Below are 15,642 nucleotides of genomic sequence, written 5' to 3' on the forward strand. Positions count from 1 at the left end.
AGCCACCCAGGTGCCCCTGTTTACACTGCCTTTTGATTATTAATAATGCTTTTATGTAACATTTGTGTACAAGTTTTTGTGTGGACATATTTTTTCAATCCTATTAGGCATATGCCTAGAGTGGAATTGCTAGGTCACACGCTAACTGTATGGTTAATACTTTGAGTACTAGCCAAATTGTTTTTCAGTGTGGCTGCTCCACTTTGTAATCTCTCGAAGAATTTATAAAGGTTCAATTTTCTTTACATCCTAATACTTGTTATTGTATGTCTTTTTTATTTTAGCCATCTAATGGATGTGAAGTAGTATCTCATTGTGGTTTTGATTTGCCTTTCCCTAGTGACCAACATTATGTATCTTTTCATTTGCTTCTTTGGAGAAAGAAATGTCTATTCAAGTCCTTTGCTTAATTTTAATTGGGTTGTCTTTTATTTTTGAATTATAAAAAAGTTCTTTATGGTCCTTTGGCTATAAGTTTCTTCCCAAATATTTGATTTACAAACATTTAATCCCTTCCTATGGTTTCTCACTTTCTTGTGTCTTTTGAATCACAAAAGTTTTAAATTTGATGAAATCAAATTTATATTTTCTTTTGTCACTATGCTTTTGGTGTCATATCTAAGAAACCGCAAGGTGATGAAATTTACTCCTATGTTTTCTTCCAAGCATTTTACAATTTTAGCTCTTATGTTTAGGTCTGTGATCCGTTTTGAGTTACAATTTCTGTACATGGTGCGAGGTAGGGTCTAATTTCATTCTTTTGCAGGTGGATGTCCAGTTGTTTCAGTATTATTTGTTGAAGACTATCCTTTCTCTTGTCAAAAATCAATTGACCATAAATTTAAGGGTTTGTTTTTGGACTCTCAATGCTACTCCAATAATAAATATGTTTGGGTACACTGCATTTTCATGTAAGTTTTAAGATCATCTTGTCAGTTTTTTCAAAAAAGATCTATTTCAATTCATTGGATCTGCAGATTAATTTGGGAAATAGCAACAATATTGAGTGTTTCAATCCATAAACACAAGATCTTTCAATTTTTTTAGGTCTTCTTTAATCTCTTTTAGTGATGTTTTGTACATCATTTTATGTTTTTGGTGTACAAGTCTTGTACTTCCTAAGTATTTAATTTTTTTGATGCTATTTTAATTGGATTCAAATATTTTGGTTTTGGATGTTCTTAATTTTTTGGATGTTCACTGCCAGTATATAAAAATACAGTTGATGTTTTTATCTTATATCCTGCAACCTTGCTGAACTTATTAGTTCTAATAGTTTTGTGTTTGTGTGTGTGTGTGTATGGATTTTTTAGGGTTATCTATATACAAGATCATTTAATCTGTGAATAAAGATAGATTTACTTCTTCCTTTCCAATCTGGATGTTTTTTATTTCTTTTTCTTGCCTGAATATGCTGGCTAGAACCTCTAGTACAATGTTGAATAGAAGGTAGGAGCAAACATCCTTCTTATTCCTGATCTTAAAGTAAAATATTCAGTCTTCCACCATTAAGAATGCTGTTAGTTGTTGGGTTTTTGCATACGTTCTTTATCAGGTGAGGAGATTCTTTTTTATGCCCAATTTGTTGAATGTTTTCATCATGACAATGAGTTGAATTTTGTCAAATGTTTTGTGTCTATTGAGACTATCATGTGCCTTTTATTCTACTGATATGGTATATTACACTGATGGATTTTCATGTTAAACCAACCTTGCATTCCTGGAATAAATCCCACTTGATCATGGTATATAATTTTTATTTGTTGCCAGATTTGATTTACTAGTATTTTGTTGAGGATTTCTAAGTATATGTTCATATTTTCTATTTCTTTTTCTGTTTTGGTAGTTTGTGTTTTAGTAGCAATTTGCCCATTTCATCTAGGTTATATAATTTATACCATCTAATTGTTCATAGTGTTCCCTAATAATCTTTTATTTCTATAAGACTGGTAGTGATGTCTCTTTAGTATATTCACTTCTAAATATCATTTTCTTCTAAATTCTAATAAAGTATCTTAACTTCTTTCTTAATTGACTGGCATGGCTTCCTACAATATTCAATATGCTGTTTACTCTTAAGTGTATTTTGAAGATTGGGCTTTACTTTTCCATACACTGAAGTTGTTTCACTTTTACATTGATGACACTGTACCTATACAATATTTTTTTCAACACTTGAAAATGGTTTACAATTAGATGACACCCTTCCCAGTTTCCTGAACATTTATTTGAGCAGTAGGGAGTACTTAAAGAGTTTTTAGTTTTCATTTGAATTAAAAGTTATAATTCACTTAAAATAATAAATCATAACAAAATAAAATCTAACATTTAATAAAATAACATTTATGAATAGGCCAGGTATTCTGCAATGCACTTTGTGTGAGATCTCATTTTATCAACATAGCCTTTGAGTCAAGTTACAGATTACAAAACCAAATTTGAACCCAGTTTTGTTTGACTGCAGAGCCCACATTTTTAACTAGTAGTTGACAAATTTTTTAAAAGGGCCAGATAGGAAATAGTTTAGGCTCCGGGCCATATGGTCTTTGTCACAATGACTCAACTCTGCTGTTGTATCAAGAAAGCAATCTTCATAGTATGTAAATGATGGGCATAGCTGTGTTTCAATTACCAAAAAAGTAGTGTGCCCGAAGGCCACAGTGTGCCACGCTGTGCTCTTAACCAACACACCACACTGCCTACCTCCTCCTCAAAGCTGTCCCAATTCCCACACTAGATCAATTTTCTTCTGCTTCTGGACTGCTACTATAGTAGCCGTTGTAATACCAGTCCTAAGTCACATATCCTTGTTTTTATATAAATGTGTCTCACAATGTCTTCTTTTGTTAACTGAATTGACAAAAGATTATGCCAAGGAATAAGTGACTTTATACATTTTGTTGTATCTCTCTAAGGCCCCCAATCCCATACTACAGATTGTAAAAGTAGTTTAATAATTTATGTATCACTCTATCTGTAGAATTTTGATAAAGCCACTCACCTGAAATCACACGACAGAATATAAAAAATGAAAAAATAAGATGTTGATATGGAAAAGTAGACAACTATAATATAACCAAGATTCTATGGTCAACATCTTGGATTATGAGGGTTTTTTATGTAGAAAAACTATGTATTTGTTTCCATTTTCTTAATTTCCACTTTTTCCTCAGACTTTCCTAACCTCAAGGAATCAGTTTTATCAAAAAATCAGTTTATCAAAACTGTAAGTCAAAGATGTTTCGTTGTAAGAATTAGTCAAAATTTAGGTATTAATTACTGTATGGATGTTGATAATATTTTTCACTTTTTAGGAATGAGTAATAACACCATTTTCCAGGATTAAAATCTTTTAGAGTGAGCTCCTCTCTAAGAAACAATGGCTTATTTTGCTTTTTCAGGCAGCTAAACAAATCTTCTTTACAAAGAATCTTAATATTCAATTGTTCTTTCATTTGTTCTCAAATGCAGGCTACATGGAGATTCTTTGACACCCTGAGGTTTAAAGTAGTTTAAAGTAGAGAGAATCATCCTTTCAGGTGTTATTATGTCTGTAATAAAAAGTATAGGACAAGTATTAAATGTGGTATGGGCCAGATGGCCTTTAACCAGAGAAACCATCAGTCTCTGATGAATGCCTTTGCTCAGACTTGAAGTTTGGTAGTCATAGAAGTGAAAACCTGGGTGTAAGAAGGTTAGCATTTTCTAACCTGGGGGAAAACAACAACTAAACATGAGGCAGAGTCAGTTAGAATGAGAAGAAATACAATTTAAAGTTAACATGGTTTTAATTATCAGACAACAGCTGAAACTATGAACCGGTTACCCCCAAATCATTCTCAAACCACTGTTTCCCTGCTTTATCCATCACAAAGGCCAAAAGTTCTTGATACCTCAGCTTCTCTTAAATAAGCCAGGGCCGTCCACGTGCTAGGGGCCAGCAGGTCCACAGTAGACATTTGCAGGAGGAGGGTGTTGGGAAAGCTATTATTTCCTGATTAAAAGAGAAACATTCAAGACGTACAGCCATTCCTATTCTTCCTGCCCTGAACTAGAATATGATATCTGGATCAGCAGGAATATCCATCTTGCAGCAAGCACGAGAAAAAGCATGAGGACAAAATCCTTACAATATGGAGCCTCTAAACAAAAAGTAAACCACTACTTCTAGGACTTCTTATTTTGGAATAATAAATCCCTATTGTTTTATGTTATTGTACATAAAACTTGAAGCTGAAAGCATTTCTAATTCATACATACTATAAAACTGTTTTTTTAAATTGTCAATTACTTTTGGGCCATATGAGTAAGAATTTGCTTTCTCAGATAATCTTGAGAGTAAGATTTCTTCTCATTCAAAATGTTTAACTTTATATTAGTAACTATTAGCTAAATCTGCTGTTATAGTAAAAAATGAATAGTTATTAGGCCTTTATGATTTTAGGTTATTAGCATTTTATTTTTAATATAATTTTTAAAAGTACCCTGATTTAGCAAAAGCAAAAATTATACCATTGTTATGTGGCTATAAGGATACTGGTATTACCAAAATTTTATCCAGTATGTCAAATGACTTATAAGATATAATTTAACCTACTTTGAACATAGAACAAGTAATTTAACATTTGTAAGCAATTTAGGATACTTTGTACAGGTTTCTTAACTAGAAGGCTGACTGTATCTAAAAAACATTAATTGCTTCAATGATTTTAGATTGCTTTGTGAAGTACACAACAATTAAATGAATGGCAAAATTATACATCATAATACAGTGTTTATAGCACACTACTAAAAGGTGGAAAAAAATAAAGTTTATTAACTCTTCAAGTGACATAGGGTTAAAGACCTCAAATAAAACTAGTTAGTTTTTCAAAGGAAAATTTAGGTCATCAAGAAAATGACAGAAGCAATCCGATGTGGGCAACATATCAAAAATACTCCAGTGAGCTGTTTTGCGCCCATTCAAAAGACAAGATGCTAGGAGGGAAATGGGCTTCAAGTTGTTAGGTACTCATTAAATTGCAATTCCAAAAAACCTATATTGTGCAATAGGTATCACTTTGTGACACTTGAGTTACTGTTATTGAGAACCCTGGTATGAGATATATCTGAGAAATATAGTACACTTAGGAAAATGAGATTATTAAATCAAAATAAATTCCATCTGCTTTCCTTCCCACACTAAATTAGTTTCTGTGAGGAGCTCAGAAGGCTCCTTTCCTAGGCAGAATCAGAAGGTCTTGAAGCAGTGGCTGGAGCTAGAGGTACCATTCAGCAGTTCTGATGTACAGAAGGCTAGCACTGAGCACTGTTAATGCCAAATCTCAGAATTCATCCCTTCCCCATGCTTGCTCAAAGATGACAAATACCTGTATAATTGAGGATTAAAAAGCCTGAATCAGGCCTCCCGAGGTAACCATTTCACTAAAAACTGAACACCTAAGACCAGTTAAATTTTAGTTAAGATAAAGCTTTATATTACATTTATCTGTTTTTCTCTTAAGTATTTCTGTGTCAAGGAAAAAACAAGTCATAGAAAATGTGCATATGAATGTGTGGGGAATGTTACTTAAAAGTATATCTTTAATAAAGTCAGCAAAATTTTAGAGGCAAAGAGAGACCAAATTCCAAAAAGCATGAAATTAATAAATTTATATCTAAAGTACACTCATATGCAATGTTGCAATTAATAGCAATGTTTGCTCTATTCATTCACAAAGTCAACAGTAGACACCAATATTTATATTTAGCTCTATATAAGCAACTGTTGTGGGCAGAGGGCTGCATTTGGTGCTAAAACAGATGTCCAAGGAAAATTCACTTTTCTAGTTGTACTTGTTTGTGAACAATGTAAAATGATGTTTCATTATAGGCTGTCAAATATTTAAACAAATTGTTACCAAGTATAGACTTTATATAACGCTCTTAAATAGAAAGGCAAATGAAACTCAGTTCTGAAGCTACTAAGCATCTGGTGAGGAAGACAGTTATGAACTCAGCTAACCCTATACAAGGCACAATGCTAACCATGAAGAGTAATGCCAAAGGAACATGAAGAAGGAAGGTTAATCAATCATCAATTCTAAGCCAATTTGTATCTATTTGTATGCTGGAAAGATGTTAAAAAGCAAAAAAAAAAAAAAAAGGTAGTTAAATATCGGCTGTTATTAAATTTACTACTAAAAAACTATCTACAATTAACTCAAATTCTCCAGGTCTTATAATAATGAAAGGAAAATCACATTTGAATTCTTCATTCTAACACTAATCAGATTAATTTGTTTCTGGAAGATTGAATGCCAAAGACAGTAAATGCCCAACTCCACCTGTGCTTAAACACAGTCCAATTTCTTTTCTTCTTTTTTTTTTTTTAAGAAATGATTAGAGAAATGGAAGAACAAATTTAGTTTTTATGGAATGAAATATGTGTTTCATGAGTAAGCTTCAACAAAGGTATCTTACTTAGGTAAAATGGCGTTGAGCCATAGGCTTCTCTGGCTAGAAAATGCAGACCTTTTTTGCCACCAATGGGAGAGCCCTTTCCTCTCATCCATATTCCCTATCTCTGGCATGAATTTAGAAATGTTGGCACACAAAACTGTAGATCAGTCTTCACAGCCCACACAATCTAAATGAAATTGGGCCCAATGGACACTTTTGCAAAGGCCAACCAGCACAAAGACATTCTCAGAAAGCCTAATGTATAGTAATTATTCTGAGGTCAACTTAACTCTTGTCTTATCAAAATGCAAAATGTCTCAATGTGTACATTAAAAAAGTCTTAGTCAGTAGTTCTAATTCAGTAAGTGGTTATAGGGCCACTTCTTTATCCTGAGCGTGACACAGGATGCTCAGAACAAGCAGGAGATAGGAAAGAAGTATATAGTCTCCAGGAGCTAATAATCTAGTTACTTAAAACATACTTACCGAACTTTGACTAAATTTTTAAAACATTAGAAGATTGAAAACAAAACAAAAACAAATCCTTACCTTTGTATAATAAATAATCCTGATCCCCCAAAGCACAATTTAACCTTAGAAGTTTGCTGTAAAAAGGGGGTGGGGGGTGTTCTTGCTCATTTTTAGTGTCTGGTTCAAGGATCTCTGTTATGAAGGGGGGAAACACCTTTTAGGTTTTTACTTCTTTTTAATATTATGTCCAAATAATTCATTCAATTAGAAGTGAATGTATACACAGAGGATCTTTTTTGCTTTGCTTTAATAACCCATGATTACTCAAAATCTAATGAATTAATGTCAGTCTGACTCCAGTTTAAAATGACAATATAGGAAAGTACTGTCTCCCACTATAGGTATTAGGCTTCTAGAAATGATTGGGGAAAAAAGGCCATGGAACCACTTACAGACATTTAACAAAACAGATCAAATCTCTTTTCTCTCTTGCTAAAACATTTTCTCAAACTGTTTATCAAATAGTACTTTCCGTATCTATCCCCTTCTATAAATCACCCTCCCAACACACCAAAAACATTTGATCTTGAACTTTTAAGTCTCACTCTTTTGTGCTGCATGCATCTGTGAATCCTCCTGTTAGGACAAGAAATCCCACGCTACTCAATTATTTTCACTCAATAAGCTTAAGAGTCAGAATTTTGTATAAAAAAAGTTCAAAATATATTGTAATTTGAAATTAACCAAGTCTTTTGGCTAAAGAACAGTGATCCCCAGAGTACTGTCCATTCCAGAGAGACATTCTGCACTCTGTTGGTTTTCTTTCTCATCATATCATATGCTCACTAATAGCCATACACAAACAGTAAAAATCAAGGGCAGAATAAATAAGATGTTTTTAGCCTAAGTAGTGCTTTACATAAAATTATAAACTGTCACATAAAGAATCACCTCAACACCATAACATACAGTCAAGAAGTCTTCAGATTATCTGAGATTTAATATGAACACCAATTTAAAATCTCTTGAGATAAGTTCAAGGTAACAAAGTACTATATATTGCTAATGATTTTCTCCTTTATAAAAACATGCTCTTACTCCCAAATGATATAGGAACCCAATCTCTTTCATTGATAAATTAAAGAGGATCCAAATCTTGGAAGCAGGCAAAACATCCAGTGCTTTAATACCACAAACTCATCCACTCCTAATGAGATTCTATCCTTTATGATACCTCACAGCAGAAGACCTAAAAATAGTTGGGATTCAAAGTATATCTGAATTTGAACTGTTTTGATATTTTTTTCTATCCCATTTACTTGATTATTAACTGATTCCCAACCAAACTCTTTTAATAAAGGCTTTCTGAAAGAACTTCATTGCCAATATTATTATTATTATTACATGGGGTAAATAAATTAGTGACAGCAAGTGTTCAATTTCACAAAATCAATCAGTGGCAGAGACTAAGAAAGATTCTAAGACTCTGACTCAGAACAATCTGCTTAATCACAAATAACAAGGGTAAACACAATCTTTTCCAAGCCTCACTATACTCTAGTACCCATTTTTTTCCTCCTCATATCATTTACATAGGGTCTCATCAGCTATGTGGATTAATAGACTCTCCCGTGATATAGCAAAGATAAACTCGGATCCTTACCGTGGCTAAGTTTACTGGTTACTGTTGCTTTTCTCTATTCTAAGCTCTCTGCTGCTCCTAATACCTGATCTGCTTGGGGACAATCTAAAAGCAGCTGTTTTTCTAAGATCTGTCCATCTATATAATTCTCTGGTGTGTAAGAATGTGGCAGGGGGGAGGAGTAAATACACTGATAAGTCTTTTAGGCTTATCAGTAGTAGCACTCAGTAGGACAGAACTTTAATCTATGCAGAGAATTCCTTCTGGCCATTTCTTTTTTTAAAAAAAGGAATTGTGTGTGTGTTACAAAAATAAAATCCAAAAATCCTAAGTAAATGAGAAAAGCATGAAAACAAGGAAATAGAAGGTAATTACTCCACTGTATTGATCCTAGTTTAAAAAAAAAATACACATTATTTGCAAACCCTGGAATACACAATTGTCACAAGAAAGCATTTCAGAGCAAAATGTGCTGCAATATGCTACTGTGATTAAAAGCCATGCAATCTGAAAGACCTCTGTAACAAAAATAAAATGACTAGGAAAACAGCTATTTACACACTTCTCTAAAAAGAAAGGCTGCAATTTTGTGATAGTTACACAAAGGGAGGTGTGACTTTCACATTTACCTAGTATTAAAACATATTTTCATCCACAGGTATTTAATAACATTCAAAGAAATTGCACAAGGTTTAATACCAAGAATAAACTATGATTTTATGATACATGTGTTTTAAGCCTAAACCCATCACAACACATACTAAGGGTAATCATTTGGTACACACTCCCTAAACAGAAAAGATCCTCGCAGTTTTTCTTGTACTTTAGTTTTTTAAATTATACAAATACTACCAGACCCAAATGAGAGAATAAGGAGCAGCAATGAAGTACACCGTATGTTCCCATTGTAGGCTGAGTCCTGGTCTTTGTTCCAATATTCTAGAGCCACTGGAAGGAAAGCTAAGTATCCATCCATTAAAACGTTTTTACATTATTGCTGGCAAAGTTACACTTCTGACAGGTCTAGTCATCTTGATGATTCCTGTCTGCATTTGCTTCCTTAATACAAATCTCTTTCAATTTTAGGAACCTGCAGTAAACCACCCTGGAAAACAGGTCGGTAGCAGGACAATCTGATAAAACAACGTACAGGGTAGACACTGAAGAAGAATGCAAAGTTATTTTCCTAGTGAAAGTGTTCTGAAGTAATTCTATATCAATGACAATTTTTTTTTAACCAGCTACGCACCTATCCAGATATCATCCACCTTATCCTAAATTAGCAGAGTTTCCCTCAATCTTAAGATCTCCCAGAACAGTTTTAATAGTATAACTCACACCAAAAACACTAACCACGCCCTTTAAAACCAGAATCAAGCCACCTTTTGCTTTTTCTCCCCCTACAAAGTCCCAAATGTACATCATTCATCTAAAAGGGTTCGCACCAGTTCCCTAACCCGAGTCAGAGACTCTAGCTGTGCCCTGACAGAATTCCTATTAGAAGACGCTTTCTCCCGGGCAGTGTGAGGACGCCCAGAAGAGGCACCCACGCTTACCTCCCACAGACCTGCAACCCCTGGCGGGATGCTGGAGCTGATGCTCGGAGGACTGCGCTCCGCTCGGCTCGTGCTCCTGCCTCTCGCCTCTCTCGGGAAACTAGAGTCCAGACTGCGCCTCCGGCTGCTTACAGGGACCCAAGCTCCGCCTCCCCCTCCTCTAGTTGGCGAATTCGGCAGCTGTTGCTCCTCCCCCTGCTGTTCCTGCTGCTGCCCCGGCTGGTGGCGGCGGGAAGCTGCTGCCCTAGTACCTTCCCGCTCCCTGCACTTCTGCAGCTGTTCTGCCGCTTCTCTTCCCCTGGGGACTCCTCTCTCCTCAGTCGGTAGCCTCACACCTGGAGCTGCCTCCTGCTCCACCCGGGCGCCTCCAACAGAAACCCAGGCTCACACTATCCCTTCCCGACGACCCTCAGGTCTGGCCGCCTGGTGTGCCTGGGGCTTGTCCGCTTTCAGGGAAGCTGCTCCTCCGGCCGGGACACATCCCCACACCGCTCGCTCTCTCTACGCCAGCGATTCCCCCCGATGCTTCCTCCCCCTGGTGCAGCGTCCACAGCTCAGCCTCCCCACGTTACCCGCCTCAAGCTCTCCCCCCAACGCCCTTCCTTCCTCTGCTCTGCTAGCCCGCCCCCACAATGGGTGAGTCGCCGACAGGGCCGACCCAGCACCCTGATTGGTGCAGGTGAGAGCTGACCCCTCCCTTCCTCCTCCTTTCGAACACCCTCTCTCTCGGTCTCACCTCCTCCCGCAAAGGCAGGGAACTCTCTTACTATTGGCTAGAAGTGTCCCCACCCATCGCCTTAGGCTCTACCGCACGGCCTGCCGGGAATTGTAGTCTTACATGTGCAGAGATTGCCGACGACGGCTGCGAGTGGGACTACGAGTCCCCATAGGCCCCTGCGCGACTCCGGCTGGGCAGGATTCCGGACAACGCCTGGTTCCTCTCGGGTCCTTCCGGCGTCGCCGGAGTGAATTGATCCGGGAGTTGAAGAGGGCTCCAGAGGTGGGAAGTGAAGTCAGTGCCTCAGTTGCCGGTAAGGTGTGGCTGTACTGTCCCAGTCTCTGTAGTCCCGAGCGGAGCAGAAGAGGTGTGGGGTCACACAGGGGCCGTGGCTGAGGCACTCGGGCTTGGTTCTGGCAGGCGGAGCGGACGGGGCTGGGAACGGGGCCCTATGGGCGTAAGCGAGGTTACCCTACGCGAGTGGCGTAAAGCGGGTTTGTAAGTGCTGCCTGCCCTGCTCGGGCCTGAACGCCTCCAGGAAGTCTCCTCTGGGTGGGGGCGGGAGGGGAAGGGCGAGGTTGGCCTCTGGTGCCCCTGGAGAAGGGAGAGGGCGGATGTGTCTGGGGTGGGGTCCTCCGAAGGTGTGGCTTGGGGCGGGGAGATGTGGCTGCTGTTTTCCCCCTGCTTTAGAAGTAGGATAGGGAAGGAGTGGAGGAGGGAAGGGGCGCTTGGGAGTCTGCTCTTGGGGTGACTCAGGTTATGCCCTTTGAAAGAAGAGAACTGTAAAGGAAGAGTCAAATGTTGACAGAGATCTGCGGATTCAGTTCCAGTTTCATGATGTGGCCCTTCTGAGGAGGTAATTTTGCCTCTAAGCAGAAAACCTTAACCTTCTTAGGTGTAATTCCAGAGGTATCTTTATACCCGTTCTGTTTTTAAAGACACTGTTTTCGGATGCCTGTGAGAAACTGAGGGGATAAGTGACGTGCCCAAGGTCACACACGTAGGGACTGATTTGAATCTAATCTAATTGTAATCCAGTTTCTGAATCAGGGCTGTCGCACCAGAAATAAAGAATAGGGAGGTTGGTGGTTTTTTGAAGTGAGTGGGGGAAATTGCAAAGTAATGCATTTTATGTATTTCTAAGAAGCCGTTTGTGAGGTAAAGAGTTTTTTGAGTTGGAGAAATTCCTCAATAAAACAAGGACACACACTAACTTTTTGGAACAATAAGTGAGTTTCAGCCTACCTATTACGGGTATACTAAGTGACGGACTTGTACCACCATTTCAAACGGTAGATAATGAGCTAGGAGAATGTAAAAAAAATATATCCCATCCTTACATTTAAAAGGTGTTCCTTTTCCTCCCTACCTTAGGACTGACGGTTTTTCCTATGGTTTTGTAAAACTGACAACAGTAGTATCGGAATTCTTTCACAAAACTTATTTTACACGTTTTTCAAGTAATAATAGTATCAAGAGAGTTTGGTGTGCTCATTACTAGAAAAGAAGTTACGTTGCATTTCTTGGACGTAACATCACATTTTGTTGATTTCTATTTGCTTTTCCCCTTATTTTCTTGACTCCAGTGTGTGTGTGTATTTATGTGTAAAATCATCAAGTGCCTACTTTATTTTTCTTAGGATTATAAATGACTTTTAATTCATCCTATTTTCACTAAAGAATGGGAAAATTGGATATTTATATTTTATATTGAGCAGAAAGCAGTATTCTTGTAACTTAACGGTCTTATCCTTTATAATTGTTAGTGTGACCATTTATAGCTCATGAATATTACTGGATCTTTAACAGAATTTTAGGTGTGTTTTTTGACATCAGGATTTCTTTTGTGATAAGTTTATATACAATAATTCAGTATCTGCTGATAGCTAGTAGTTAATCCTGGTTTACTGTTGTATAAGTTGACCATTGAAATATGCTGCTTTTTGAATGTACTCAGCAAATATTAACAGTGTTTAACTTTTGAATGCAAAAACGCTTTCTAGGATCATATATTGTATATTGGTCCCCTATGATTGAAGTTAAGATGGTCTGGAGATTAATATAACCTTTAAAATAGAGGTATGATATTATAGAATGAAGTAGGAAGTATAGGAGTAATGTAGCGCCATGAGTAATGCAGTACACAAGGAAGGAAGACCAGTTAAACAAAATTATGTGGGGATAACTGGCTCCATGCTATATTATAGGAGGAAGTGGTAGTTTACATAGAGTGTAAACTGAACATGAGTTAGTGATAGTAAAGCAAGAATGTTAATGTGTTTTCTAGATGGCAGTGTAGGCATTTCCTTTTTGTTGGAAGTGTGAGATGAGTTCTCTAACTTTGGCATGCAGCTATGAGGTGGTGGAATGAGCTTTTGAATTAAGAGTCAGGAAAATTTGGAAATAAGTAAAATTAATTGAATGCATTTGTTCAGTGTGTGTTAGTTTTTGTCCTGGGTTCAGTTCTATCATTACTCTTCATCTCTGAGGCCCATTATAGTTTTGGTATTTCATCTGTATTGTAAAATGATGGAGCAAGGTTGTTACTGTATTTACTATCTTTAAGTTACAGTGTGGTCACTTTGGATCTCTGCACATTGAAGAATTTAGGGTTCCCAGAGTTATGTGAATACTTGTATTTTTATAATAGTTAGCAGTTCACCAGTATCCACATTTGTTCTCATTTTTGGTTTTGCAGAAGCCTTGTGTCAGCTTTTGGACATCATCTCTTACAGGACTTAGGATGTCTCCCACATGCATCTATCTTTGAGGGTAGAAGGTCATGAGAACAGGATTCTGAATTATCATTGCATTCCTAGTAGGTAAAATAATTGAGTACCGGTTTACACAGAGAATGAAAATGTTCAAATTGGTCAAGTGTAAGGTCATGAAACTAGTGACTGGTGGGATTAAGGCATAAGCCAGGTCTTCTGACTGTAGATCTTCCTATTATAGAATAAAGACTCAGTTCCCCAAATTATTTATTTTACATGAGAAAAGGACTTAAAATGACTTAAGTATTCAAATTCTTTTACCCTCATACACTTTTTAATGCTGACAGTTTATTCTTTGCCTCCTTTCCAGCTCTCCACACTTATTACCAACCTTTCTTACTTACTGCACCTTTCATTACTACATACATAAGTTTCTTCCTGACTTGGGAACCTTTGTACATCATGTTCCATCTCCCTGCGGGCTGCTCCTTGTCTCCTTCCTAAATCTGATGAACTCCTAGTTATTTGCAGATCTCAGTTTAAATGTCATTCCTCAGGGGAACCTTTCCTGACCTTCTTTGACTCTTCCTTCCTAAAACTAGAACTTACTATAGTACGTTCCTAGTGTATCTTCACCAGCTTTGTACATCTTTGTATCATCATCACAATAGGAACTTAATTATTTCTTATTTGATAAATGTCTGTCTCTCTCACTAGACTATAAGCTACCTAGGTAGGACCCTCTCATTTGTCATGTGCTTTACCTCATTACTTACACAGTATCTGGCACAAAGGAAGTTTTCAGTAAATACTTGCTGAAAGTGAGTAAATGATTGAATGAATGAGTGCATTCATGCACAGTGTCTCCAGCACTGCTAGGGACAGAAGTACAGAAATAAGTAAAACAGACTTGCTTTCCACCCTTAGATGAAAGGACTTATGACAGAAGTTTTATAATATAAATTGTAGAAAGATGTTTGTTCTTTTTGGAGGTCTCTAAGATCAGGATAGATTGTTTTCTATAGGGAAATGAAAAAGGAGTCATTTTCTGTTACAGCAGACTTTGTATGTAACACAGCATTTTGGAGACCTTATCACTGTCCTGCTTTTTGCAAGCAACATTCATTATAACAAAATACAGATGTGGAGGAAACAAACTTTTAATGGATTCTATACTTCCCTAATGTGATCTCATTTTGTCCTGAACAGAATTCATGCTTTTTTTCTTTTTTCTTTGTTGTTTCATTTTGTTTTTTAACCATGGTATCTTCTTTTGAATTTTACTTTTAATATCATCTGCTTTAGATAAGGTGACTTTGTAAAATGGAGTCATGCTTGTTTCAAAGCTTATATTTTGGGCTTCTTGAAAATTTTCCTGTTTCACTGGGTCTTAAGGTAATACCGTATTTGCTTTAAACTTAGATACTTATGAGACTAAAATGATCATTATTTTAAAAACATGCAAACCAAATTTCAGGGATAAATATGTGTTAGAGTTTGGTCGTGAAAACAAATTCATTCATCCTTTGCAGTACTATAATAATCACATAGAATAAATTGAACAGCTCTGAGTTGCTATAACCTTATATGCTTTCATGAATTTACCAATTCCCTCTCTCACGAGAGATTGTCAAAAAATGATTGCTGGCATTTGGTTTTAAAATTTGATAATACTCCCAGTTTTTATTAATAATTGTAAGTCTTTGATAAGTCCTAAACTTACTTTTTTTTTAAAAAAGTCAGTTTTTATGTTTTTATTTTTTTATGATCTTTTTTACCCAAGAAATTCATATTTACCTAGTATAACTAGTATATGGAGAACAAATCTAAAGTACTGCTTCTTACATGTTTTTGGATTATTAGGGTTATTATAATAGGTAATGTTACTAAGAGTTTTAAGCTAATTTCATGGTAAATGAGAAGTTAAGTAGTGTGAGGGTTTTTTTTTTGCATATATTACTGCATTTGAAATGTTATAGAAAGTTGCAGTCTTAAATATTGATTTTTGGGGGGCACACACACGGTGTAACCAATGAAAACACCTTTATTGCAGCATTTAGAAATAATTTATTTGCAGAAAGATAAACAATGTAATTTGGT

The 15,642-nt window shown here is 36.6% G+C and overlaps 2 protein-coding genes across 6 annotated transcripts in view; one reads left to right on the plus strand and one right to left on the minus strand.

Moving 5' to 3' along the window:
- SERPINI1 (serpin family I member 1) overlaps window positions 1–10,481 on the minus strand; it is a 69,161-nt gene extending 58,680 nt beyond the window's left edge. For both annotated transcript variants that reach the window (XM_025879415.2, XM_025879399.2), the window contains exon 1: window positions 10,111–10,481. The gene's annotated coding sequence lies outside the window, so the exon portion shown is untranslated. The remainder of the gene's footprint in view (window positions 1–10,110) is intronic.
- A 523-nt stretch (window positions 10,482–11,004) lies between these two features.
- The window catches only part of PDCD10 (programmed cell death 10), a 41,400-nt gene continuing 36,762 nt past the window's right edge, over window positions 11,005–15,642 (plus strand). Inside the window, exons 1-2 of one of the 4 annotated variants that reach the window (XM_073897738.1) lie at window positions 11,034–11,141; window positions 11,602–11,684. The gene's annotated coding sequence lies outside the window, so the exon portion shown is untranslated. Of the gene's footprint in view, window positions 11,142–11,601; window positions 11,685–15,642 lie in introns of all 4 variants that reach the window. The other 3 variants (XM_073897731.1, XM_025879425.2, XM_025879440.2) reach the window with 3 other exon arrangements.

This window comes from Callorhinus ursinus, unplaced genomic scaffold (genome assembly GCF_003265705.2).
Source record: "Callorhinus ursinus isolate GAN/ISIS: 27379988/994484 unplaced genomic scaffold, GSC_fseal_2.0 scaffold1, whole genome shotgun sequence".
In the NCBI taxonomy this organism is placed as follows: Eukaryota; Metazoa; Chordata; class Mammalia; order Carnivora; family Otariidae; genus Callorhinus; species Callorhinus ursinus.